This window comes from Staurois parvus, unplaced genomic scaffold, assembly GCF_062004578.1.
Source record: "Staurois parvus isolate SC_StPar_1 unplaced genomic scaffold, SC_StPar_1.0 ptg000080l, whole genome shotgun sequence".
Taxonomy (NCBI): domain Eukaryota; kingdom Metazoa; phylum Chordata; class Amphibia; order Anura; family Ranidae; genus Staurois; species Staurois parvus.
The window spans coordinates 5,530,840-5,558,212 of record NW_028317876.1 but is presented as its reverse complement, the minus strand read 5'-3'; the positions used below and the strand labels follow the sequence as shown (position 1 = coordinate 5,558,212).

The following is a 27,373-nucleotide window of genomic DNA, read 5'->3' as shown; positions in this document are numbered from 1 at the left end:
TGCTGAGTGGGATGGATGCCTGTGCAGTAGAGGTGCCCCTACGAATTGCATTAATCTTGTTTTTTAAATGATTTGCAATCTCGTGAGCAGTGAGTGAGGTACTGGGTGGAGGTGAAGAAAGTAGAGAATTAAAAGTAGAGAAGAGACGACGAGGACTGGATGACAAGCTAGTGATGAGAATGACAAAGTAGGCTTGTTTGGCAGCATGGAGGGAGGAATTGTATGTTAAGAAGGCAGATTTATACAGGGTGAAAGCTTTCTGAGATTTGGTTTTACGCCACAATCACTCCAGCGCACGACTATGTTGTTTAAGATTTCTGGTGTGGTCAGTCTACCAAGGTTGTAATGGTCGGGGCCTGATGCTTCATGTGGTTAGATGAGCAAGCGAGTCTAATGTGGAAGAAAGCAAACTGTTGTAGACAGCAGTGGCCAGGTCAGGGCAAGACAGGGGAGAGATTCTGTCATAGAGGCGGTCAGTTGCAAAGTGGAAAGGAGCAGGGTTCAACTTGTGAAGGTTTCTGCGGGTAATTGTTTGCTGCTTGGAGGGTTAAATGTTTGAAGACGAGGACACTGTGAAGGTGATGAGATTGTGATCAGAGAGAGGAAAGGGGGTGTTTGTGAGGTTGTAGGGAGTGCAAAGACGGGAGAAAACAAGGTCTAATGTATTCCCATCAGAGTGAGTGGAGGACTGTATACACTGTGCTAATGCAAAAGATGTGGTTATGTTGAAGAGTTGGAATGTAGCCGGGTTGTTGACATTAAGGGGGATGTTAAAATCTCCGAGAATGATAGTGGGTAGTTCAGAGGAGAGAAAGTAGGGTAGCTAGGTGGAGAAATCATCAACAAAGAGGGACACCGGTCCAAGAGGCCGATAGATTACTGCAATCCTCAGAGAAATGGGAGAAAACAGCCGAATGCAGTGAGTCTCGAAAGAAGAGAAGGATAGAGAGGGAGGGTTGGGGAGGATTTGAAAGGTGCTCAGTGGGGATAGAAGCAAACCAACCCCACCTCCTTTCCGACCACTGGGTCTGGGTGAGTGGGTCCAGAGAAGGCCTCCATAGGAAAGTGCTGTGGGAGAAGAAGAATCTGCTGCTTGAAGCCAGGTTTCTGTAATTGCTAGTAGGTTAAGGGACAAAAAGGTCATGGACAGAGGTGAGCTTATAACAGACAGAGCGGGCATTCCAGAGCGCACATGAAAAAGGGAGGGTGGTTTTTGGGAGCACGGGGACTGATATTAAATTGAGGGGATCGTGGCTATTCCTGGAAGTAAGAGGTTGCCTGGTGTGGGGGTGAAATAGTGGAGGACCAGGGTTTGGGGAGATATCCCCAGAGGTTAGGAGAAGAAGAAGGGTGAGGAAAGTAACATGGGAACGGGATGTACACGAGTGTACATGCCTTCCAGTCCTGGTGTTTGGGTCAGCAGGAGAGTAAGGTATCAGCATGAGATGATGAGAGCAGTAGTAGGGAGATGGTAGCAGTGAGCGTGAGATGTATAATTTTTGGGGTGGAGCAGAGGGGTAAAGAAATGAGATTTTGGGAACGCAGGATAGTAATATGAAAGGGAGGAGTAGAGGGGACATATTACAAAGGTACACGAAGTGGGACTCAGAATTGTAGGAGATGTTTCCCAGGGTGTTTGCTTCCAGTCTGTCCAGCGTGCAGTAGAGTGTCTTGCTGTTGTTGTATCTTGCTGCTGCTTGAGTTATCCTGCTTTAGTTAAACTGCTGTGTTCAACTGCACCTCCGCACTCCAACAAAAACTGCACTCACACAGAAAACTGCACTCCATCTGTGACTCTGCACCCCCGTCACTGATCTCCTCCCATGAGTTGATCTAAATTTATAGGGAGATGGTCAAATGAGCACTCTTCTCTGCCCCAATTAGGAACTGAGTAGCATTTTTCATGCTTCAGCATTTAGAAGAAAAAAATAGTGTTTTTGTTGAGTTTTTGGGGGTGTTTTACTGGCAGAAAAAAAAATGCTAAATGCTCCTAAACACTACTAAGATGCTCCTAACAGCTTTTTTCTAGTATTTTTTCCTACATGTACTGTAAAAACACTAATAATCGCTATGCACCTAATCGCTCCTAAACACTTCTAAATGATACTAAAATGCTATTACCAGCTTTTTTTTAAGTTGAAAAACTGTGCTCTTGATATACCTCACACTTTGCCATTCTTTTCCAGTATTGATACCAAGAAGTTAATCGCAAAGTGGATGTTGTAGACAAGCTCCTCTTCTGTCATCTTGACATTACCAAGTGCCATAGCCAAACACAGGACCTTTTGCATCTGAAACATGATAGTGGACTTGACTTCATCAATCTTGGCCACAATGTTCTCATTGTGAGTCAACAAAGCAGGACATTTTCCTGCTTTATACACACCAGGCCCCAAAATACGAGGAATCTGCTTGGTAAGTGATTCAGAGGCCAAAAAGGCATCATACTTCTTAGCCAACTTCTTCGCAAGCTTCTTGTTAAGTTTCTTAAGAGCCTCAATATCCATGTTGGGTAAATCCACAGCCTTAGCTTCATCACAGTGCTTTTGATCTCTCGAAATGCATGATGAGAATTTGGGCTTTGGTGTAGACTTTAGCCTGAGAGTGCCAGAGAAACGCTTGTCCTTTTGGAGGTCATAGTTTTTCAGGCTGATCTGAAGTTCCATGGATTGAAGAAACTTTCTCTTCTTCCTCCTTGCCCCCAGTAGAACCTCCCCCACAGCTTCACGGAGGATATCACGAGACACTTTGCTGCTCATCGTGCACAGCTCTCAGCGACTGGAAAGCATTATCGGCATTTTTTCTCCAGCATTTTCTCCAGCGTTTTTCAAGCTTAAAAAAAAAAAAAGCTAGTGTGCATGGAGCCTAAAACAACTGTTCACATAAACTTCTGAAAAATCTTTCTTCAGAGCATTCATTGGTACCATCATTGAGTCAACTCATTTTGTTCGATGTTTAAAACTTTCAGCCAGACCTGCTACTGAACAGATTGTCAGATGTATTAAACGGGTTTTATTGCTTATGAAATCAAATAAAGAATAAAGTAAAGCAATGTTTATTTTAATTGATTGGTATATTGTATAATTATAAATACGTTAGCTATGAGCTTGGGTGTAGGGTTGAGCTCAGGCGTGTTCAGACACAAGTCCAAGCCCACCTGAATGGGAAGATTGATGGATAGCCAATGATAGGCAGGCAAGCATTCCCTGCCCCACAGCCACATGTATGCAGGGGGCAGGGAATGCCTCTGCCACCAATAATTGACTATCCGCCAATCTTACTGAGAGCATTTGACAGTCTGAGGGCGGAATAGAACAGGCGGGTTCAGACTCATGTCCAAACCCACCTGACCTCATCCTTACTTGGGTGTGTTCAGGCTAGGATCCGAACTCACATTTGCAAGTCTGCCTGTCACCTGTATGGGCCAATCATCTACGGCTAGGGCATTCCCCACGGCCACACAAGGGGCATGTATATGCACGGCTGCGGGCAGGGAATGCCTGGGCCATAGATGAGCGGCCCATACAGGTGACAGCTTCCCAGTGGGCTTGCAAACGTTGGCGACTCTTGTGCGATTCATTCTGTGAACTGGCCCTAAAAAAATTCTGATATACTCCTGTGAGGTTAAAGTGTGTGTCTATTAAAATATTAAATAGCATAGTACATGTACTTTCATTGTGTGCGAATGGGGCAAAAAAATCCGCCAAAACATATTAGGCTTTTTCCTCTGCAGGTTTAATGTTTTGCATTGATTTGAAATGCTGAATTTGACCACTAGACAGCACTAAGTATTATTCTTATGACACTTATGACTTGCTGGTGGGCACATTTGATATGTTTTGTCTTAAATCAATTAAAAATCAAGCAAAAAAAAAACTCTTGAAAAAGCATAATAATATTTTTTGGCCCATTTGCACAGAAAGAATGTACATGCACTTTCACTGGTGGAACTGCTATGTGAATTTTTTTATAAACAATCTTCAGCAGTGGAACTAAATGGTGATCTTTGCACTGGAGGATTTTTTATCCTCCTAAATTAAAATGGATTGGTAGCTATAGCTTTCAGAAGAGCCAGGTCACTTTGTTTTTACCTCACATAACAAAAGCAAATTTTAGAAAATTTGTCCCTCTGTGAGCAACTACAAAAGCTATTAAAATGCTCTCCATATTGATTTGTCCAAGGGAAGAGACACTATATTGCCAAAAGTATTGGGATACCCCTCCAATTCATTAGATTCAGGTGTTCCAATCACCTCCATAGCCACATGTATATAAAATCAAGCACCTAGGCATGCAGACTGCTTCTACATATTTGTGAAAGAATGGGTTGCTCTCAGGAGCTCAATGAATTCCAGCCTGGTACTGTGATAGGTTGCCACCTGTGCAATAAGTCCATCTGTGAAATGTCCTCGCTACTAAATATTCCATAGTCAACTGTTAGTGGTATTTTAACAAAGTGGAAGTGACTGGGAACAACAGCAATTCAGCCACAAAGTGGTAGGCCACGTAAAATAACAGTCGCCAGCTGTCTGCAGAGTCAGTAGCTAAAGACTTCCAAACTCTGTGTGGCCTTCAGATTAGTACAACAACAGTACATAGAGAGCTTCATGGAATGGGTTTCCATGGCCGAGCAGCTGCATCTAAGCCACATATCAAAGAAGTGCAATGCAAAGCATCAGATGCAGTGGTGTAAAGCACGCCACCACTGGACTCTAGAGCAGTGGAGACGTGTTCTCTGGAGTGACGAATCACGGTTCTCTGTCTGACAATTCCATGGACATGTCTTGGTTTGGCGGTTGCCAGGAGAATACTGTAGTACTTGCCTGACTGCCTTGTGCCAAATGTAAAGTTTGGTGGAGGGGGGATTATGGTGTGGGGTTGTTTTTCAAGAGTTGGGCTTGGCCCCTTAGTTCCAGTGAAGAAAACTCTTAAGGCATCAGCATACCAAGACATTTTGGACAATTTCATGCTCACAACTTTGTGGGAACAGTTTGGGGATGGCCCCTTTCTGTTCTAACATGACTGCGCACCAGTGCACAATGCAAGGTCCATAAAGACATGGATGAGCGAGTTTGGGGTGGAGGAACTTGACTGGCCTGCACAGAGTCCTGACCTCGACCCGATAGAGCACCTTTGAGATGAATTGGAGCGGAGACTGTGAGCCAGGCCTTCTCAACCGACATTAGTGCCTGACCTTCGGATTAGTTGAAATTTGTTACTATTGTGGTTCAGAGATTCGGATACACCCAAATCTCCAAATAACAAAAATTTTGTCTGAATTTTGAATAGCAACAAAACCATTTGCACATGTCTACTATGGGACATGATCGTGCATTTTAGGCTCCATTAGGAGCACCTGAAACGCATTTAACACATGCTTCTCATGCAATTTCACACTTTACAACCATTTTCACATCCACGGGACTAGATTTCCATTGGCCAAAACAAAAATGCTTCAGCCTGAATAACGTGTGTACAAACACAGAGGGCGACCCAAACTAAATTGACACCTTCCACTCAAGGCTCCACCGGGTCTCCTTATGTAGCAAGCACTTAGAGTGCAGACAAGGACAGAGCTCATCCCAGCTCTAGACATCTAATGAAAAAGGGAGAAGTCCTGGAAGTCGCACATCTCTGCAAAACCCAGTAAGAAGGTGTATGATGGTGTATGACAGCCTCAGCCCGGTCTCCAACCAAGCCACGACCCTAACATGTTTCACTTCACTTACGGAGCTTAGCCATGACTAAGCTCTGTGGGCAGAGTGTAACGCATTGGGGCGAGGCTCGGTTGGAGCCCAGGCCGTGGCTGTCGTACACCATTATACACCTTCTTACTGGGTTTTTCAGAGATGTGTGACTTCCAGGATTTCTTAGTTTTCCATTACAAACACACACACATGCATAAAAGGCATGAAAAAAGGCCAAAGATGTCAGTTGTTATGTAGCCTTAAACTGCTATTTGTCTGGCTGTCATACTAATCTAATAGATTCAGTGCTTTCTGATATACTGACCAGAAAAATGTAGATCAGGAGTTCTGATTTTCCTTCTTGGATGTTTGCTAGGGGTCAATAACTCAGTATATGTTTCCTTTTATAAAAGTGATTTGGGGCAGCTGGTGCAATCAACACCTATGGGGGAAATCATTAAAGCAATACTGACAGCTTTATGGCACTACAGCCCTTTAAAATGGCCTACACCAGATCCAAAAACCCCACTGCTTGTTTCAATAAGTTTGCTGATACATGGATTCAGGCAGGTCTTTATAGAGCTATTTTTTTCAAAGTGGTATTATTAATGCACCAAATTTTAAAAGAATTACCTCCAGTTTGTAGATAAGGTAAATGGAGTTAATTAAGCCCTACTCTAAGTTGGTGTACTGAGATGGGCAAAGTGCCTGTCCCTGTACACAGTGTAGCAGAGCAGCATAGGTGCTGCCGCTACACTCTCCCTGTCACTGGCCGACAGCCTCCTAGCAGCCAGTACCGTTGCAGTGTGCAGTGCCTGATGGGGCAGCTGGGACACCAGTTTCCCATCAGGTCGACTCTCGTCTTGTAATTGATAGCAGGCAGATTCAATATCCAAAAGCAGGTTGTCTATTGGCTAAGGATCTGCCAGCTGTCAATCACAAGGAGAACAGACCTGATAGGGAACTAGTGTATGTGAATCCCCCCAGTACAAAACTACCCACCGCTGCACTGTCTGTAAGGACAATCTGGTTTCAATGTGCCTCCACACTTGGTGTGTGCCCCAGATTCAGTACCTACTTACAACAAGCAACAGGTACATGAATCTGTCATTTCTGTAGTGTGGAGGCACGTTGGAATTCTACAGAGTTCCCTAGACACTCTTTGTGAGTCCCCTGATAGTACTTTTCTTATAGCTTTGCTAATTTAGGGCATGGAAAATGCACTAATATTTACACCACATAACCGGCATATTTCTCCAACATATTGTTAATTTCCCCCAATATGTTTTAATTAGTTTAAATATTCCTAACTGCTTGGCTTTTAATTTCATAAATGTGAAATACCTGTAGGCCATTCTACAATCTAGCCAAATCCTTCTTTTTCTGTACTTTCTACCGACTGCATTTAATGCACACCTGAAAGTGATGAAGATTTAACAGCTTGTATTTTCCACTGAATGGAAGCAAAGTCAGCTCCCTCACATTTCTTAAAGGGGCTGTGATGATCTCTGCAGTATTTTCAAATGTCCTTTGTTTGGACTGCTTTGTCGTTATCACATTGTGCTTCACAACTGTCCTTTTTGTCTTTTATATTGATCAATTTAATTAGAAGCTGTATTCAACCATGCAGTGTTCCTGTTGCTGCATGTTATGATGTCCACCCTGTGGTCTGGTGTGTTAGCTGTGGTCAAACTAACATAAAGGAGCAGTCCAACTGGAGATTTGTTTATTTTTCTTACAGATGATCAGATTTAGGATGTGATTTTAATTTTTTTTAAGTGGTTTGTGTTTTTTTAGCATCTTTGTTTTTCTCTAAGGACTTATTCATACTTTGTATGGATGCTATAACAAACATCGCCATTCTTTTTCATCCCATCGCATGGCAATACTTGTCTTCCTTAATGCATACCTTTCAGTGAGAGGTTGGTGCACTTGTTTCTGTATACACGTTGAGGCGACATTAAAGATAATTGGAATAGCACCAGTACGTAAACATTACAAGCCACAGTATCAAAAGTGTACATAACATTGTTAATGCAGCCTTGTATGGTAGATTCATATCTAATCTTCATACCAAGTCATTAGTTTGGATTACACAAAGATAGAATTCACAGAGCAACAGTCTTGCCTACTACAGATTGCCATTCTCTATAATCTTTAATCTGCTACCAATTAAATAAATTTTACTTTTCATTCTTTTTAAGTCTTGGTTCACACTATGCCAGTTTTCCAGCTGGCTGCTATACCTACAGAAAAACGCAGGAAAAGGTCCCTGCACGTTTTCCAAAAATACATCTGCAGGGAAACCACATAGTGCTGTGCAGTTTCCAGTGCATGGGGTGCAATTAGGATTAATGGCAGCCCCACGTATCTGCTAAACAGAGTGTGTTTCTGCTGCAGGGGTGGGATGTTCTGCGATTTACACCCTCAGATATGAACCTAGTCTAATCGTGTGTTTTTTCACTGGTACTAGTAGTCAAAAGACTTAAAAGTGAGGTATGGCCAAAGCTTTTTTGTGGGTCACAGGATTGAACTTACTTGTGCTCTCCTGTGACCCAGAATCAGCCAACGGTGGAGTAAAGCCTGGTGTTTGCTAATGTTACAGAGCCGCACCTGGATCTGGTGGGATTCCAACCATATTGTCAGGATCCTCTCAGATGTCTGATTGATAACTAGCTTAGCCTCTCAGCATGTGGCTGAGAGTCCTGTCTGATGCTCAAGTGAGTTTTTTTTTTTTAACAACCCCAACCTTCTCCTTTAAATAATGTATGGTATTCAGGTTGTGGTGGTCCTCAGTGGTGTCATATCAAAAAAGCAGATTGGAGATCCAGATAAAGGCCCAAGATATCCACCAGGAAAACGAGGTGAGAGGAGAGAGAGCCCTTATAGTGTAGTATGTATCTAAATGTAGTTATTCCCTTAAGAGAAATGAAAAGATGAAAACAAGACTTCTATCTGGTAAGGTTGTGGTGGCCTACGAAGGTAAAACCTTCCATGAAGACAGGTGCAAAAAAAGCCTTGTCTTCACGTGAGGAGAAATGATTCACTCTCAGGAAATACAGGCACAGCAACCCATTCAAATGTCCACGCAAACGTAGAGTCGCACACAGTAGATGTAAACCTAGCCTTATTCCTGAAGTTAGGCTTTAATAATCGACAGTCTGAAAAAATATCCTGCCTGGTGGACAGAAAAAGTTGCCTGGGATCTGACTACTGCACAGCATTAGAGAAGATTTAGCTGTAAGACACCAAAATACCTCAATGGAGGCAAATTCTTGAAAGTACTGTATAATCAAAAGCAAAACTTCTTTTTTGGTTTTCGAAAGAGGGGAGAGGTATTAGAACACCTGTCAGGATTTTATTGCTGTCTGTGGCCTTGTTAGGAAGATTCACTCTCATGTTCTCATTTACTTTTATTGCTGTATGTGAAAGTGAAAGAGTATCCTAAATTTTGAATTGTCACCAGCATAGGAATTGAAGGGAAATCTTTAACTAGTTCAACACACTAGTGACAACGTTGGTGGAGGGATTTTCCCTTACTTCCAGTATGTGCTATGGAACAGAAAGTGAAAGGAAGTCTCCCCAGTGTGAGAGAGATGGCAAAAAAACCTTACCTGGGTTATAACCCTCCCTTATCCTATCCAGAATAAAAAAAATGCCTTTAGTTCTTTAACACTTTAACTCAAACTGTCCCGAGAGTCACCCCAGTGAGTTATTTCAGGCAGCGCACTCATCTCACCCATCCTCCTGTAAATAGTGTATGTTTACGCTCTGCATTTGGAATAGGGGATAAAGGATTAGCACAGCGGTCTATAACATCAGGCCACAAGCAGACCTATGTACACCATGGCATAATGCTGTACTTGAGAATCTGAAGTGTTGCAGATACTGTGCTTCTTCATTCAAATGATTTACTGTGAGACACAGAAATCTATAAAAATACTTCTGCTGCTATGACAACCCAAAGCGGTGATATCTTTGCATAATAAAAGCAATTCTATTTTGTGAAAAACATCACCCCCTTCCGACTTTAACCTACACCCCAGTGGGAATTTCCTCTCTCTTGAAAGCCATATTTTTCCTCCTGCAGTAGAGAATTGTTTAGCATTCCCAGTTAATTGTACATGGTCATTACTTGGGAGATTTCATACTTCACATTCTTGAGGAAGTGTTTGTAAAAAAAAGAACTGGCTGTGGGCCACTTTGTTTTGCTTTTGTAAGGTGCTTGTAGTTTTTGTGTTTTGGATCCTTGTGTTAAGAATATGTCAAAACAACTGGGCCTCTGTGGCTTCTGACTCTTCTGTCTAGCTTCCACTTCAGATATGGCCATTCATCTTGTCAACTATTTCTGACAGTTTGTAACTGGAAGCTATTGGCGTCTCACGTCTGTCACTAGAAACCAAGGGCTATTTTGTCACATGAACGTTTGCTTATGTTCTGCCATATAATCCAGTGCCTTATGCAGAGATCAGCCCAAATTCATATTATGTTGCACTGACTGAATTCGCAAGCGCTGTCATTCTGATGTGCGCTATTGATAAAAGATACGATTGGTGAGAGCAAATATATGTCACATAGCATCATCATCATGTACATAACATAAACATAATCTACCCTTCTATAATATAAAGCAGTAGGAGGTCTGTCCGGAAAGTATCCAGCCATGTGATATGAAAAATAGAGACGTTTGCTGAAGAAGACACAAGAAACATTGCACATAGGACAATGATGCCTCAGTGCCCTTCAAAGTAGGCACCTTGGGACCTCATGGCAAGAGGAAGCTTTGTACTGTACAGCCTGAGAAAATGCAGCTCTTTCCCCTCCTCCTTGCAATCTCTCTCTGGGAAATGCAGTGCAAAAGCTCTTGTATGCAGTGGAGTTTCTCTCCTTTGGACTACAGTTTCCACAATGCAGTGCTGCCTGACTCAGCCTATTAAACTCTTCAACTCCCTCTTCTTGCTGATAATGCTGTTAACCAGTTCAGCATTGCAGGGCAGCAGCTACAGAGAGCAGCTGCAATCAGTGTTTCTTTCACTCTCCATTCTTAGCCAAGCACCTGGCTACACCTTAAAAGATGTGAATGTGCACACAAAAATGAAAAATTGTGCTTTTTTTCCTAGTACCTAGCTTTCCATTAGCTTAAAATAATTTAAAATAACAGTCAAGGCACAGATGCCCACAAAAATGCCTGTACAAACTCTAAAAGGAAATGCTGCAAAACAATCAAAGACACTCAGCTTAGATATGAATGCAGCCTAATAGTGTCTGCAACACATACACATAACTATTTACATTAGTGCTGTTTTTTTTTTTCAAACAGCTGACATCCTTATCAATCAACACCTAATAACATACTGATAAAAAGAAAATAACATCCCTCTATTCTGTATTACAGTCCCAGCAGAGTCAATATGGAATTTTATCATGGGGTTAGCTGTCATTAGCATGTAAGTCAAATGGATGACTGCAAACAAGGCTGAAAGACAAAACAGCGATTAGTTCTTCACTTTCAGCAGCATGGGCCACGTGAGAAATTCTTTGTGGCAGTGACCTCTATAAATCTCTCTCAAATAGTTGTGACAGGGGGAGGACTCTCACTACACTTCACTACTGCAATCTCTGGAATTTAGCCCATCCATTCCTCTACTCTGCCCAAATTCTTTCACTATGTGCTTTCCAACCCGCAATACTTCAAAATATCACTTAGCATTTCGGCTTCAACATTTGCTGTTTACTTCTCTATCCTGCATTCAAAATATGTGGGATGCTGACATCAACATTTTGCTCATCTCGCTGTCAGATGAAATATGTTTTTGTTTATCATTACAGATCCATATTGAGCGATCAATGGGGTCTGAATCAATTGATCATAAATATACTGCATATTTTCCCTGTCACTGATGTTTTGGAAATCTATCTTTTTATAATTATGATCTATTTTTATATAAACCAATCAACTATTTTTCCACCCAAAAAAAGCAGCCCCTTTTGATGCCAAAACAGCCATGACCTTTTGAAGCATGGAAGCCACTAGACCTCTGAAGGTATGCTGTGGTATCTGGCACCAAGCCGTCAGTAGCAGATCATTTAAAGTGGTTGTAAAGGTTGAAGGTTTTTTTACGTTCATGCATTCTATGCATGAAGGTAAAAACCTTCTGTGTGTATCAGTGCCCCCAGCCCCCTCAATACTCACCTGAGCCTCATTGCAATCCAGCAATGTGAATGACAGCCTTGGCTGTCCTGGGTCTCTGCCTCCTCATTGGCTGAGAAAGCAAGTTGGAGCCATTGGCTCCCTCTGCTGTCAATTGCAGCCAGTCAGCCAATGAGGAGGGGGGGGGCAAGCTGCAGCTCCATGTGTGAATGGACACACAGAGCACCAGGTGCCCTCAAAGCAAGCTGCTTACTGTGGGGGCATCCGACAGGAGGGAGCAGCCAGGAGAGCCTGCGGGGGGACCCGAGAAGAGGAGGATCCTGGCTGCTCTGTGCAAAACTACTGCACACAGCAGGTAAGTATAGACATGTTTGTTATTTTCCCCCCCTAAAAATGAACCTTTAGAATCACTTTAAGTCCTTTAAGTTGCAAGGTGGGGCTTGCATGGACCAGGCTTGTTTTTTCCACAACATCCTAGAGATGCTCGATTGGATCAAAATATGGAGAATTTGGAAGCCAAGTCACCACCTCAAACATGATGTTATGTTCTTCTGTTTCAATATTTTTCTTAGGAAAGTTTTTATTTTTAAGAATATAGCAAGCTCAAAATACGCCCTCACAGGGGCAGCGCAGAACAATAACATATAAACAGGGACATCCTGCTGACTTGTATTAGTCAAATAACAAAAAGTCCGACGACATCAAGAAGGGACGGCAAACAGCCGAGCCAAATAGCAGCAGTAATCCAACATAATATTGGAAAAAAGAAAAGAAGTTAGAAGAAAAGAGAAAATAAAACAAAAGGGAATCAGAAAGAAAACATGAAAGAAGGGAAACTAAATGGATCACGGATCTGGGGCTAGCACCAGCAGTGACTATAGGAGGCCATAACTAGTAGGAGGCAGGGATGGTAAGGAATAGCATATCCAAGGTTCCCAAACCTTAAGGAATCTCGGATGAGAATCATGAAGAATGCTAGACATCAGCTCATTGAACAACATAGCATTCATCCGAGTCCTCACCCCTTGAAAGACTACCAAAGGGGTTCTCCAAGCTGGAGCTAAAGTACGTTTAACCGAAATGAATAGGTAGGATGCCAATTTCTGTTGAGTCCTAGACAGACCCAAAATTGGGCAATGCAGGAGGGCCACCTTTGCATCCCTATGGACCGTAATATGAAATAGCGTTTGAAGCAAACCGAAAACCCTAGACCAGAAGCCGATCAATCGCGGGCACGACCACCAAATGTGCAAGACGTCCCCACGTAGACCACAGTTACGGAAACACCTATCTCCGCCAGTTGGATTAAAGTGAGCAGTTCGAGCCGGGACCCAGTAGAATTTTGCCTCAAGAGTGACTGTATTAAATGAACATTTTGCCACCATCCCCCAGGCCTTACGCCAATCCTCCGCCGCAATCGAAACACCCAGATCTCGCTCCCACTGAGAAACATAAGACAGGGGCGATGAGGAAGACCTACTGTTAAGGGAGGCATATATTACAGAAATAAGGCCAGGGAACCCTGGGGAATGCTGACAAGCGTACTCAAAGGGCGTTTTGTGGCCCAAGTGGCCCAATTGCAAATACCGATAATATTCCTGTGGCGGGACCCCCCTGGATTCTCACAGAGACTCCCAAGATGGAAGCGTACGAGTGCTCAGAAAATCGTGTACAATACCAAAGCCATGGGAGGTCCACCAAGAGAAAGAAGAGGGATGTTCTAGGCCTGGTGGAAATACAGGATTATGAGTGATCGGCAAAAGGGGTAGGAATGACGAGATCAAATTCCCCGAATATTTAACAGAATCCCAGATTCTCAAACTGTGAAGCATAAAAGGGCTCAAATCCGGAGGGAGCAACTTAGACGGGAGCCAAAGCAATATAGTTAAGGAAAGCGGAGAACAGTTGGGTAATTCCAAGAGTACCCACAATGAAATATCAGTCGTGGCATGAAGCATAGACAACTGGGAAATCTGAGCCGCCAAATAGTATCTAGAAACGTGTGGAACTTCCAAACCTCCCTGTAGTCTATGGGTATACAATGTGGCTCTAAACACTCTGGGACATTTACGAGCCCAAATAAAACGAGAATATAGTCGAGAAACGGTCCAATATGACCTGGAGATTGGGGAGAGTGATGAGAGGATTGGTTAAAACCAAAAGGGTATCATCCGCATAGAAGTTGGCCTTGTATCGAATGCCGGCATAGGGGACACCAGGAATATCTGGGTGATTTCGAATGGCTGCAGCTAAAGGTTCAAGAGCGAGAACAAAAAGAGCAGGTGACATTGGGCATCCCTGTCTTGTGCCCCTGAAAATGGGGAAGGATGGGGAAAAAAACCCTGCATATTTAACATTTATTTAAGGCCGAGGGAGACGAATATAAAGCCGAGATCCAAGCCAGGAATGCGTCACCAAACCCCCATCTAGACAGCGTATATGTCAAGTATTCCCAAGAAAGTGAATCAAACGCTTTATGAATTTCTAGGGATAAAAGAAACCCTGTTATCTTGCGGCGATGTAAAATATGAATGAGATGGATGACTTTACGGAAGTTATCAGCAGCTTGTCGCCCGGAACGAAGCCAACCTGATCTCGATGAATAAGTGAGATTACATACTTATTATTTCGGGGTGCTCAGAATCTTTCCCAGAATCTTCAAGTCCACGTTTAGCAGCGAGATTGGTCTGAAAGCTTGCGGGTCAAAGGCATCTTCAGCTTTCTTAGGGATCATATTAATATGCGCCTAAAGAGACTCCAAGGAAAGCCAGGAACCATGCTTCAAAGAATTGAAAAAGGCCACCAAATGATGAACCAGAACGATGGCAACTTTTTTATAATAGAGCCCAGAAAACCCATCTGGTCCTGGAGCCTTGGAGGCCTTCAAAGATTTGATGGCTTGGTAGAGTTCAGATTCAGAGATATCCGCATTCAGGGCATCTCGGGCTGTGTCTGATAAAGAGGGTAGGAGTAGCTCAGCAAAAAAGCTATCAGCATGTTTGGCGACAAAGGTGTTCGGTTTTTGATAGAGAGAGGACAAAAAAATCTGCAAATCTATAAGTAATCTTCACAGGGTCTGAGGTAAGGCCACCGCCCCTCATGCGAAGTTGAACAGGTTTATGTGTGTGACCAAGCAAATTAAGTTTCTTGGCCAACATTGGCCCCGGTTTATTGGCGCATGTGTAAAACCTATGTCTGGCCCAACGTAAGGCCTTCTCAGCTCGTGTAGTGGAAAGAAGATCAAGTTCAGCAGCCACCACATCTTGAGCCTTCCTATTGGCCGTAGTCAGGCAGGCTTTCCAAGTAGCATCCACCACGGATGACAGAAGAAAACGTACACTCTAAGATAGTGCAACGAAACCAGACTCAGTGGAAATTGCGACCTAACCATAAGGACGCACATTGGGGGTGGCTCTACCACCAGGCACAGGGGTGCGTCATAACCAACATAATACATAAAACCTTCATCGGGAGGGAAAGGAAGGGGGGAGGGGAAGAGAAAAAAAAAGGGGGGGGGACAAAACAGGCAAAAAGACAACGTCAACTACATTACCTTAACAATGCATAATATGAACCCATAATTCATAAAGAAAAAGTAAACAGGTACACAAACATATCAGAAAAATAGAAATGAGGCATCCCCGGGTCATGGCCCCGTTAGATCGGAGGCCAGCACCAATCATATAAGGCATGGGACCATGAGCTAGGGAGGCTCCTGGTATATACAGTTGTGTTCAAAATAATAGCAGTCAGACATCACTAACCTGATCAATCATTCTTTTTAGTAGAAATAATATTTCTACATGGCAAATAATTTACTAGCAGGTGTAGTAGAGTAACAGAAATCCAACAGACCCAACAGTCATGACATGCATGCTGCTGATTCTGTGTAATTGAATCACTAATTGAAAGGGGCATGTTCAAAATAATAGCAGTGTGGAGTTCTATTAGTGAGGTCATTCATTCTTTGAAAAACAGGTGGCAATTATTGCCCTTATTTAAGGAAGGAAGGCAGAAAATGTTGTACATGCTGGTTACAGTGCATTTCTCTCTGAAATGTTGAGGAAAATGGGTCGTTCCAGACATTGTTCAGAAGAACAGCGTACCTTGATTGAAAAGTTGATTGGAGAGGGGAAAACATATAAAGAAGTGCAGAAAATGATAGGCTGCTCAGCTAAAATTATCGCAAATGCTTTAAAATGGCACCCAAAACCTGAAAGACATGGAAGAAAGCGAAAAACTACCATTCGAATGGATAGAAGAATAGCCAAAATGGCAAGGACTCAGCCAATAATCAGCTCCAGGAAGATCAAAGAAGGTGTAAAGTTACCTGTGAGTACTGTTACAATTAGAAGACGCCTATGTGAAGCCAAGCTATCTGCAAGAAGCCCCCACAAAGTCCCACTGTTGAAAAAAAGACATGTGCTGAAGAGGTTACAATTTGCCAAAGAGCACATTGACTGGCCTAAAGAGAAATGGCGCAACATTTTGTGGACTGATGAAAGTAAGATTGTTCTTTTTGGGTCTAGTGGCCGGAGACAGTTTGTCAAACATGTTTCAGTTTATATAGTGAATGTTTGAGTTTGTAAAGAAGAATACAAACACTGGTATTTTTTTGAACAGTCTAAATATTCACTTTTCTTCAATTTTTTTAGAGGAACAACACAAATTTGATATATTTTTCTTCATGTTTTGATTTGGAATAGAATGTGTAGTGTTCCCAATGCATTTGTGTGTATGGAAATAAAAGCTATTAGAAGGATTTTGAGCTTTATTCACTTTTTTCAACACACTGCTATTATTTTGAACACAACTGTATAAAAAGGTACGACACCAGAAAAAAAAAACCCAAGAAGCCGGCGGGAGCCGGAGATCCACATATAAAAAAAAAAGAAAGGGGGGGGGGAATAAAATGAAAAATTCAACTTATAATTGGACCGCAAGGAGCCGGTGGGAATTGTGGATCACCACCAGTACAGATCAATATTGCATAGAAAGATATTGCAAACTGTAAAACTAAAAATAAGCAACATCAAAAACATATGAGAGTTCGCCCAGCAAGAGCCAGTCAAGGTCTCTGCTCCATAAGAAACGTGGAGAGTCACGGCAGTGGAACAAGCCATCTGAAAAGTGAAAAGTCTTACCCATCCAACTGTACTCAACCTAGATCGGAGCGGGAGGATCTGGACAACGGAGGGGTACTAGGGAGGGAGCGTTTATGACTGCCAACTTTCTCCCATATACACCCCAGCTGAGATGAAGGAGGATGAGAACCGGAGGGCCGCACTGGGCTGTCAGAGGTATCCCACGAGGGCAGAAGCTGTAGCGCCTCCAGGGTCGACTTGGCCTCTTCCGGATTGTGGACAACATGGCTCTGACCTTGGTACGCGATCGTAAGCTTAAATGGAAAGCCCCATTGGTGCTTGATGTGACGCTTCATGAGAACAGACGTGAAGGGTTTCATCTGTCGACGTTTCTGGATGGTGCCAGATCTGCGAATAGCTGGTACGGATGACCTTGAAAGTGAAGATCCTGCTTGTCTCACGCAGAGCGGAGAAGCCATTCTTTCGTACGGTAATAGGTGAATTTAATTATGATGTCCCTAGAAGGACCCTCAGACCTCCTTGGACCCAGGGCCCGATGAATGCGATCAAACTCCAGACGGTTTAACGGTAGTGCCGGATCCAGTTCTTGAAAAAGCGCAGTGGCAGTAGATGTGAGGTCAATGATGGCTTTGGGCAGGCCGCGTAGGCGGAGATTACCCCGACGGGACCTATTCTCGAAATCTTCCAAGCGCAAGAGAGCCGCGTCAAGCTCTCTTCGCAGGTCAGAAAGGTCCTGTTCGTGATTTTCGATCACCGTAGCCGCGACGCCCATGTTATCTTCAAGAACATCAGTGCGGCTTCCCAATTTGCGAATTTCCTTGGTGAGATGATTCGCTAGTCTGGAAGTGGCGTTGTGAAGCTCCTGTTGCAGCATGGTCTTAAACCTGGCCAGGAGGTCTGCATCCTGCAAGGGGGGCTGTGGGTGGTCTGCCGCCCACATGGAGGGCAGTGGGTGGTCTACGGCCCGCATGGAGGTTGTGGGTGGTCTGCGGACCGCAAGGGAGGCTGTGGGTGATCTGTGGCCCGCATTGAGGGCTGTGGGTGATCTGCGGCCCTCAAGGGCTGTGGGTGGTCTGTGGCCCACAAGGAGGGCTTGATTGAAAGGATCGCAATGCAAATAGATTGACACATTTTGCCCATAAGAAGGGCTTCTTCAGGATCCACTTTGTTATTACAGCAAATGCACTTGTGTCACCACAAAAAGGTTGTAACTATACATGAATGTCAAAATAGCTGGAATTTGCGGTCATACCAGCAAGTGACGTTCATACAGTATAGCTGATTTCGAAAAGGTTAAAATCCACCCTAAAGCCCCAAAAAAGGGTGTGGGTCATATAACAAATCATCCAAGCACAGGGATATCGAAACCACTCAACCAAATGACATAAAGAGCTTTTAGTGTAGATTTTAAAATGTAAAATGAGAGCCAGATGGATTAGCTAGATGAAGGGAGCAATAAACCTGGATGTCCCACGTGTATGAATGGCATCCACAGCCCAAAATGGTGGTAGCACCATAATAATAAACTCTTATTCTGCTATGTATTTACCATGGAGGTTTACACAATCACTGTTACGTTAATGATTATAATCCTGGTTACATATTACAGTACAGATATTTTACTATGCAAGCATGACCTACACAAATACACAAATAATTTAAACACCAGGAAAGGTAAATGCAAGTATTTTTTACACTGCTTTATGTAAGGGGTCTGGTTTCTAATTTTTTCAATAAAATATTTCTAATGTATCCAGGTAATAAAACGCAGCAGGAGTTGGTCAGATTGAATTGGACTTTTGGACTGGACTGTTGCAGACGTTTCATAACCTTTCCAAGCCACTTCCAAAAAGTGTCAGGAAGATACCCCAACATTTATTTTCACACAGGTGGCACAGATGCCACCACAGAATGTATAGATTTTGATAGTTGAAGAACAGTATGGAAGGTGTAAAAGTTGGGCATCCACCCTGTTCTAGTTTCATCCTTGGCATCAGAAAGTCTGCATGAGAGTAAATTCCACGATTTACATGGTCAAATGTGTGAATTATTTTCAGATTGTCAGTGTAAAGATGTTAAAACAAGATTATATGTGAAGGACAGATCGGAGGATTATTTACTAATCCTGGAGAGTGCAAAATCTGGTGCATAGAAATCAATCAGCTTCCAGGTTTTATTGTCAAAGTTTAACTGAACAAGCTGAGGTTAGAAGCTGATTGGCTACCATGCATAGCTGCACCAGACTGAGTGCTCCAGTTTTAGTAAATCTACCCCACAGTGTCTGACACCCACCCCTGTTTAGGAATGGCTGTTCCAGTTTGACTTTTCTTTCATGCCTCTTGCAAACCAGTTGTCCTCTCTGTTCAAAATTTGCAGCCCAATTTCCTTAACAGAATAGCTATTTTTCTTAAAGCGAAACTAAACCCTTCTGTCCTTTATAGCTGCCTTATTAGCCTTTGTTTGATCTTCAGTTGTGATGGTGCTACACATGTGATCAGCTAAGACACTGGCCACTTGAGAGCTAACATAAGCTCACTAGTAACTCAAAAGCCTCATGCACACAGGGCGTCTGCTTAGCCCCTCTGAACACCAGAACTTCTGGCAGGAGAAAAGCTGCTGAAGAAACGCACCTTAGGCACGTCAAGTGTTTGAGTATTAATGCATTCCATTCATTTAGTCTCACCACTGGAATGCATTAATGCTCAAATACTAGACACGTCTATCGTTTATACGTGTTTATGCACATTCTGTGTTTTCTCTACTCCTTCCTCCTGCCCTGAATACGCCTTTGGTATACATATACTGTAAACGTTTACCATAAACGCTCCTTTTCTAACATGCCTGTAAACATCTATGTGTGCATGGATACATAGGTTACATAGAGCTATTTTTACAAGTTAAAAAAAGCCATGTGCCTGTAAAAGCGACATTTTTTAAGCCCAGTGTGCTTGAGGTCTGACAGTTATTATTCAAAGCATGCTTTAAATCTGTTTTGGGAAACAGTTAAATCAATTGCTTTAACGTGATTGTAAAGCTTTACTTTTTTAATAAAATTATCGATTTTTCATACTAAGCTGCTCTGTGCAATGGTTTTGCATACAGCAGCCCGGATACTTTTTCTTCTGGGGTCCCCGACGCTCCTGGTTCCTCCTCTTTGATGAGTGCCCCCATAGAAAGCCGCTTTCTATGGGAGCACTCATGCGGGCATGATCCAGAGCCACCCTGTCTGTGTCTACAGAGAGCTTGGCCCTGCCTCCCATTCCTCATCACAGAATTTGATTGACAGCAGGGCACAGCAGTAGATTAAGATCAGGCTCAGGTAAGTATAAGGGGGGATCCTGCAGCACAGTGTTGTTTTTTTTTTTACCTTATCTATATACCGTCACCATCCATTAAGTGGACTGAAATGCCGAAAGGCAGAGCCGGGCATTCCAATCATTTGACAACTGTGATACACACAAAAGAGTGTAAATTACTTAATCCATATATTTACATAAAATCTTACCACAACTTTAAAAGACAAAAAAGACAGTCAGGTATAATTTGTACCCCAAGCCACCAACAGGCCACCAGTAAAGATGATGACTCCAATATGCTCCCAGCCAAAGAAGGAAAGAAATGGTGTCTAAGGCACTGGACCATGCACAGAGGAGATCAAGGCCACAACCAGAACACCATCAACCAGTGGTAAAACTATAAAAAAAACATAATTTCTATAGCTTCCTGTATCCTAACAATGGTACAATAAAGTCTAAAAAGGCCTCAATGATCCACACACCCATAAGCCAGCATATATATGCAAACACCCATCAGTAATTTCAGTTGACTGAGACATAACACCACCCTACACAGACATGACCCCCACCACTCTTGAGGGCTTATATACACTTGCTTTAAAATGTGGCATTGGACACACTTTTATAAAGCACTTGATGAAATGCCTGTCACTAAATAAAATGGTAAGCTTACAGTCCTGTTTACTTGTTTGCTTTGCTACAAAAATTATACCCCATGTCACTTTTCTGATGCTTCAAAGCAACACTAAAGCCTCCATAGAAGTGACAGCTTGCTAACACCACCAGCAGCTTTTAAGAGGCTTTTATTCAGCTTTAACTTTGCTTTGTTTTGGAGGTATTGCATGTATGAGATATCCTAGAATGCACCAATATTCAAAATGAAAGGATGTTATCAGTAGTCACTTTCCAGTTCATATGTATATATTCTGAAAGTGTCTGGTGCAGATGTCACATCTGGTGTATGCCAAGGAGCAGCAGGAAGGTGAGAGGGGTCTGGACTGCAGCGGAGTAACCAGCAGATGGCACACATACTTTGCAGCATGGGAATGCTATAGTAGTGAGCAGGAACCAGAGAGAGAGGGAGAGAGAAAACTGAGTGGCAAAGGATCAGCAGAGCTAGGAGACCAGAGCAGGAGAAACTAGCAAAGTCACACATGGTGCTCAGTGTGGGAGCAATATAGCGGGAGGTAGGCGGGGACCAGATAGAGAGGAGGATCAGCAAATCAGAGGATCAGCAGAGTTGGGGATTACTACTGAGTGGAGGATCAGCAGAGCTGGGGGTACGAATGAGCAGGGGATATGCTGAAACAGGATTCCAATGAGCTGGAGATCTGCTGAGTGGGAGTGCTACTATGCTGGGGTTCTACTGGGCCCCTTTAAAACAAATCAAAATTCAGCACACACAGGACATTTTCCAAGCTTCATTAAAGCATCAAAAACACATAAAAAAATCATGTTGAAGCAGTAGGTGCTTTGAAGCAAGTCGAAGCAAGTGTAAATGTGCCCTAATTGTGTTTCTACTGCCTGTGTATGTCCACTTTTTTATGGAATCTGTTGGTTTCAAATAATGCTCTGGATACATGTATATGGGGTGTGGAACTGTACGATTACCCTCAATATATGGTCATTTGGCTTTCTTTTCAAGTGAGAAAATCTTCCCCAAAGTGAGCAGAAATCACCATTTAGTTGTCACCTGTTCAAATGTCCTCACCAACAGATATGCTCTCACCTTCTGTTTTGGTAACAACTCTAAACTCTATTGTGGATTTCTCAACATTTTCTGTATTGCTAACAATGGTCCTTGGGGCGAGAGGAGGAAGAATTTCCCCAGGAATGACAGAGACAGCAATATGAACCTAACAGATGTTACTTAAACTAACAAAATATTGCTACAGATACACTTCAATACACATTACAAAAAGAATAAAGCAGACACCCGCCTGGATCCAATGTGGTCTGCTAAAAAAACAAAAGGGGTTCCGTTCTCTTCCATTTAGGTGGATTGGATCAGAGGGTAGTTGGGTATAAATGGTCAGAGGAGTCTGTTTACACCCAGCTTCCCATAGAGCAGAGTGGGCTCTGTCTGTGCCTATTGAGTGGACACGGATGTGCCATTCGCCCGCTCTGCTCCGATCAGCAGGGGATCAGTGAGCTGATCCCCTGCTGATCGAAACGCAATTCACCCCGTGCGAAAGGGCCCTTATTGATTGCAATAAAAACACAGAATTCTCTTTAGTAACTAATTTACACATCTTTGCATTTAATATAAACAACAAAAATACGGAAGAACAAGCATCTAAAAATGTGAAAGTCATGTTAAAAGTTTCTTAAAAAATAATATATACTAAATTATACTGCAATAATAATTGCAAATACTGTATATGCCTCCTAGAACACACTTTCTCTTTGAGCTTAGCCTTGGACACCTCTTTGTCGGGCCTTTACCTGAGTCTGGTACTGGAATTACTCTGTTTAGAGAGGTTTGAAGTGGTGAATCTGCAAACCATAACTCCAGGTTGCAAACACATTGATTATAACGCTTCAATAATATGGGCATGGTCACTTCCCTTTCCTGGGGCACCTGCACTTGTGTGAAACCCTTTCCAAGAGCCACAAAATGAATGTTAGATGTCTGTTGATGTTAGACCTAACATTCCAGTCCAATAAATGTCTGATGTAAAGAGCACAAACCTGTACTGTTATAAAACGCACATTGACGCCAGTGGAAATCCCTAGCCTCCTGGGTCCCAGGTATCGTCTGTATTACTATTCTCCTTTTGCTGTACAGATTGATAATCCTAGGATGAATGAGGTTTAGCATCTGACGAAAGGTTTAAAAGTGCCAATATGGAAGATATAAAACATCAGTTCAGTTATTAAAGTGTATATTAAAGTGTATATATGGTCAGAAAAATAAAAATCATTCATTCAATGAGTCAATTAATTTCCTGTTTTTATTAGTTCTTTTATTTTCCAAGCAAATACGTCCTACCAATATTGGCTATTATTGATAATTGCACATGATAACTGTGGCCTTGTTTAACCCCTTCATGACCGAAGGAAAAGCAAACCTTACCACCTGAATGCAGTTTTGCAACTTTGACGTTTTAGTAAAATTGGACATATCATCCCAAATACTTTGTGTATCCATGTGAACTATACCTTGTTTTTTCAGGAAAAATTGGGCTTTCATCTGGTGGTGAATGGTAATGGATAGCCCCTGATTTTTTTTACTAAAAAGGAAAATTGGTACAAAATGGTAAAAAAAAACAAAAAAAAAATAAACTATTTTTTTTTTATTTAGCTGTATCTTTTTTTCTAAAACCATAACCTAACACACAAAAACAATCCAAAATAAATTCTCCTGCTCCTGAGGATCTCAGCAATACATATGTGTATGTTATTTGTTGTTTGTACCCATAGTAGGGGCCAGAAGCACATTTTGCTTGTTTTATCCTAATTAAAAGACTGACACTGATAAACTGACACTGATACTAAATTTAAAAAATGTTTTTTAATCCTACCTAAAACATGATGACTTTTGACTCTGACCCTGACACTGATCTAGATCAAACCCTGATCTAGCTATTTTAACTTTATTTATTTATTTATAATTTTCTATTCTAGTAAGGAGATAAAGATCCAATGTATCTTTTTCTCCATTCAAGAGGAGAAATCCGCACGGGGTGGGCTGATCATAAATTACTGTTATTTATATTATATATACAAAAAACATTTTTAACCACTTGCCCCCCTGAGGATTTACCCCCCCATTTCTGACCAGGCCATTTATTGCGTTACGGCGCTGCGTTATTTTAACTGACAACTGCCTAGTCATGCAACTCTGCACCCAAATGAAATTTATGTCTTTTTTTTCCCCACAAATTGAGCTTTCTTTCTGTATTTTATCGCCTGTGCATTTTTTATTTCTTGCGCTAGAAAAAAAAAGGCCGACAATTTTGAGAAAAAAACAATATTTTTGACTTTTTGCCATTAAACATGTCCGGGAAAAAATAAAAAAAAATCAATTTTGTCATAAATTTAGACCAAAATGTATTCTGCTACGTGTTTGCTAAAAACAATCCCATTACGTGTAAATTAATTGGTTTAAGTGAAAGTTATAGCGTTTACAAATGGCGGTATATATATATACACTGGGATTTTTGTATTTTTATTTTTACTAGTAATGGCAGAGATCAGCAAATTATATCGGGACTAAAAGACTGCAGCAGACATTCTGACACTGGGGGGAACTGACTTGGTGTCACTGACATCCCCAGCGATACCAATACAGTGATCAGTGCTAATAAAAAGCATTGATACTGTTCTAATGGCACTGGACAGGAAGGGGTTAACATGAGGGGCGATCAAAGGGTTAAATGTGTACTGGGTGTGTTTTACTATGGGGCCGTGTGTTTGTGCTTCACTGTAATCACACTGCTTTACATGGCTGTGCTGTGCACAGTCATCTAAAGAAGTGTACACGAGCTGACAGGGAGAACTGTTTTGTTTACAAACAGTTCTCCTTGTCGGAGATGCTTGGCAATCACTGGGCGCTGTTGAGTAATCATCGGCAGGGTCCCAGTGATTGACAGCCGCGGCCGCGAATGGGTGCCCTACGCGGAAATACAAAATCGCGTATATATATAATCCCCTCCCTCTTAGATTGTAAGCTCCAAGGAGCAGGGCCCTCCTAACCCTCTTGTATTGAACTGTACTGTTGCTGTATCGTCTCCCGGTATATTGTAAAGTGCTGAGCAAACTATTGGCGTTATACAAATCCTGTATAATAATAATAATAATACAGGTGAAACTCAAAAAATTAGAATATCGTGCAAAAATTCATTTATTTCAGTAATGCAACTTAAAAGGTGAAACTAATATATGAGATAGACTCATTACATGTAAAGCAAGATAGTTCAAGCTGTGATTTGTCATAATTGTGATGATTATGGCTTACAGCTCATGAAAACCCCAAATCCACAATCTCAGAAAATTAGAATATTACATGCAATCAATAAAACAAGGATTGTACATAGAACAATATCGGACCTCTGAAAAGTATAAGCATGCATATGTACTCAGTACTTGGTTTGGGCCCCTTTTGCAGCAATTACTGCCTCAATGCGGCGTGGCATGGAAGCTATCAGCCTGTGGCACTGCTGAGGCATTATGGAAGACCAGGATGCTTCAATAGCGGCCTTCAGCTCTTCTGCATTGTTCGGTCTCATGTCTCTCATCTTTCTCTCGGCAATGCCCCATAGATTCTCTATGGGGTTCAGGTCAGGCAAGTTTGCTGGCCAATCAAGCACAGTAATCCCACAGTCATTGAACCAGGTTTTGGTGCTTTTGGCAGTGTGGGCAGGTGCCAAGTCCTGCTGGAAAATGAAGTCAGCATCCCCATAAAGTTCGTCTGCGGAAGGAAGCATGAAGTGCTCCAAAATCTCCTGGTAGACAGCTGCGTTGACCCTAGACTTAATGAAGCACAGTGGACCAACACCAGCAGATGACATGGCTCCCCAAATCAACACAGACTGTGGAAACTTCACACTGGACTTCAAGCATCTTGCACTGTGTGCCTCTCCATTCTTCCTCCATACTCTGGGTCCTTGGTTTCCAAATGAGATGCAAAAGTTGCTCTCATCAGAAAAGAGGACTTTGGACCACTGAGCAACAGACCAGGTCTGTTTTTCTTTAGCCCAGGTAAGACGCTTCTGGCGTTGTTTATTGTTCAGGAGCGGCTTGACAAGAGGAATACGACATTTGAAGCCTATGTCCAGGATCCGTCTGTGTGTGGTTGCTCTTGATGCACTGACTCCAGCCTCAGTCCACTCCTTGTGAAAGTCCCCAACACTTTTAAATGGCCTTTTCCTGACAATCCTCTCCAGGCTGCGGTCATCCCTGCCGCTTGTGCACCTTTTTCTTCCACACTTTTCCCTTCCACACAACTTTCTATTAATGTGCTTTGATACAGCACTTTGGGAACATCCAACTTCTTTTGCAATTACCTTTTGAGGCTTTCCCTCCTTATGGATGCTGTCAATGATGGTTTTCTGCACAACTGTCAGGTCAGCAGTCTTTCCCATGATTGTGATTCCTACTGAACCAGACTGAGAGATCATTTAAAAGCTCAGGAACCCTTTGCAGGTGTTAGGGCTTAATTAGCTGATTAGAGTGGGACACTTTGAGCCTAGAATATTGCACCTTTTCACAATATTCTAATTTTCTGAGATTGTGGATTTGGGGTTTTCATGAGCTGTAAGCCATAATCATCACAATTATGACAAATCACAGCTTGAACTATCTTGCTTTGCATGTAATGAGTCTATCTCATATATTAGTTTCACCTTATAAGTTGCATTACTGAAATAAATGAACTTTTGCACGATATTCTAATTTTTTGAATTTCACCTGTATACGTGATTTTGTGCACCCGTACTGCCCTGTAGCAGTATATCTGCTATAGGGCGGTCAGGAAGCGGTTAAAACATATTTCAGCCCCATTTTAACCCTTAGGCTTGGTTTAGGCCTGGTTCACACTATATTGAATCTGCGGGCCGCTTTTGCTCAGGCACAGCAGCCGATTCATTTGAGAGGGCTGCTGTGCCAGCGTTTCATGCAGAAAAAAAGGTTCCTGCACCATTTTCAAAATGGAAGGGAAGTACCTACACCCGCAAACGTGCTGCGTTTTTAGATATGTGGGGGTGCCATTAAGAATGAATGGCAGCCTGCACTTTTTTACACAGCGTTGTGTTTTGGGTGTGGAAACAGGTGCAATTCCCACGCCTGCAACCACCCACAATAGTGTGAACCAGGCTAAAGTAAATCCTAATTAGTTTTCCCTTCTGATTTCTGTTGTTCAAACGTTTATTTTGAAACAGGAGATCCAGTTTCTCTCTGCTGCAGTTAAGTAACACAAGTCTTGTCCCTCACCCAGTCTGTGACTGGACATTGAAAAGAGAATCAGTAGACGGATGAGCTTATCTATCTGTCACTCTGCTATCTCTCTTCCTATCAGCATGCATCTTCTCCCAATCTGAGATCTGCTGAACAATGGATTGCAAGAGGTTAATGCCAGATCAAATTCAGGTACCTACACTGCGTGCATTTAAAAATTTTTATTTTTTTTGTCAT

At 42.4% G+C, this 27,373-nt stretch overlaps 1 protein-coding gene and 1 pseudogene across 8 annotated transcripts in view; both read right to left on the bottom strand.

Moving 5' to 3' along the window:
- Positions 1-27,373, bottom strand: part of SORBS2 (sorbin and SH3 domain containing 2) — a 382,944-nt gene that overhangs the window by 297,446 nt on the left and 58,125 nt on the right. The gene's annotated exons all lie outside the window — the stretch shown is intronic.
- On the bottom strand, positions 2,107-2,765 carry LOC149469166 (large ribosomal subunit protein uL1 pseudogene; annotated as a pseudogene).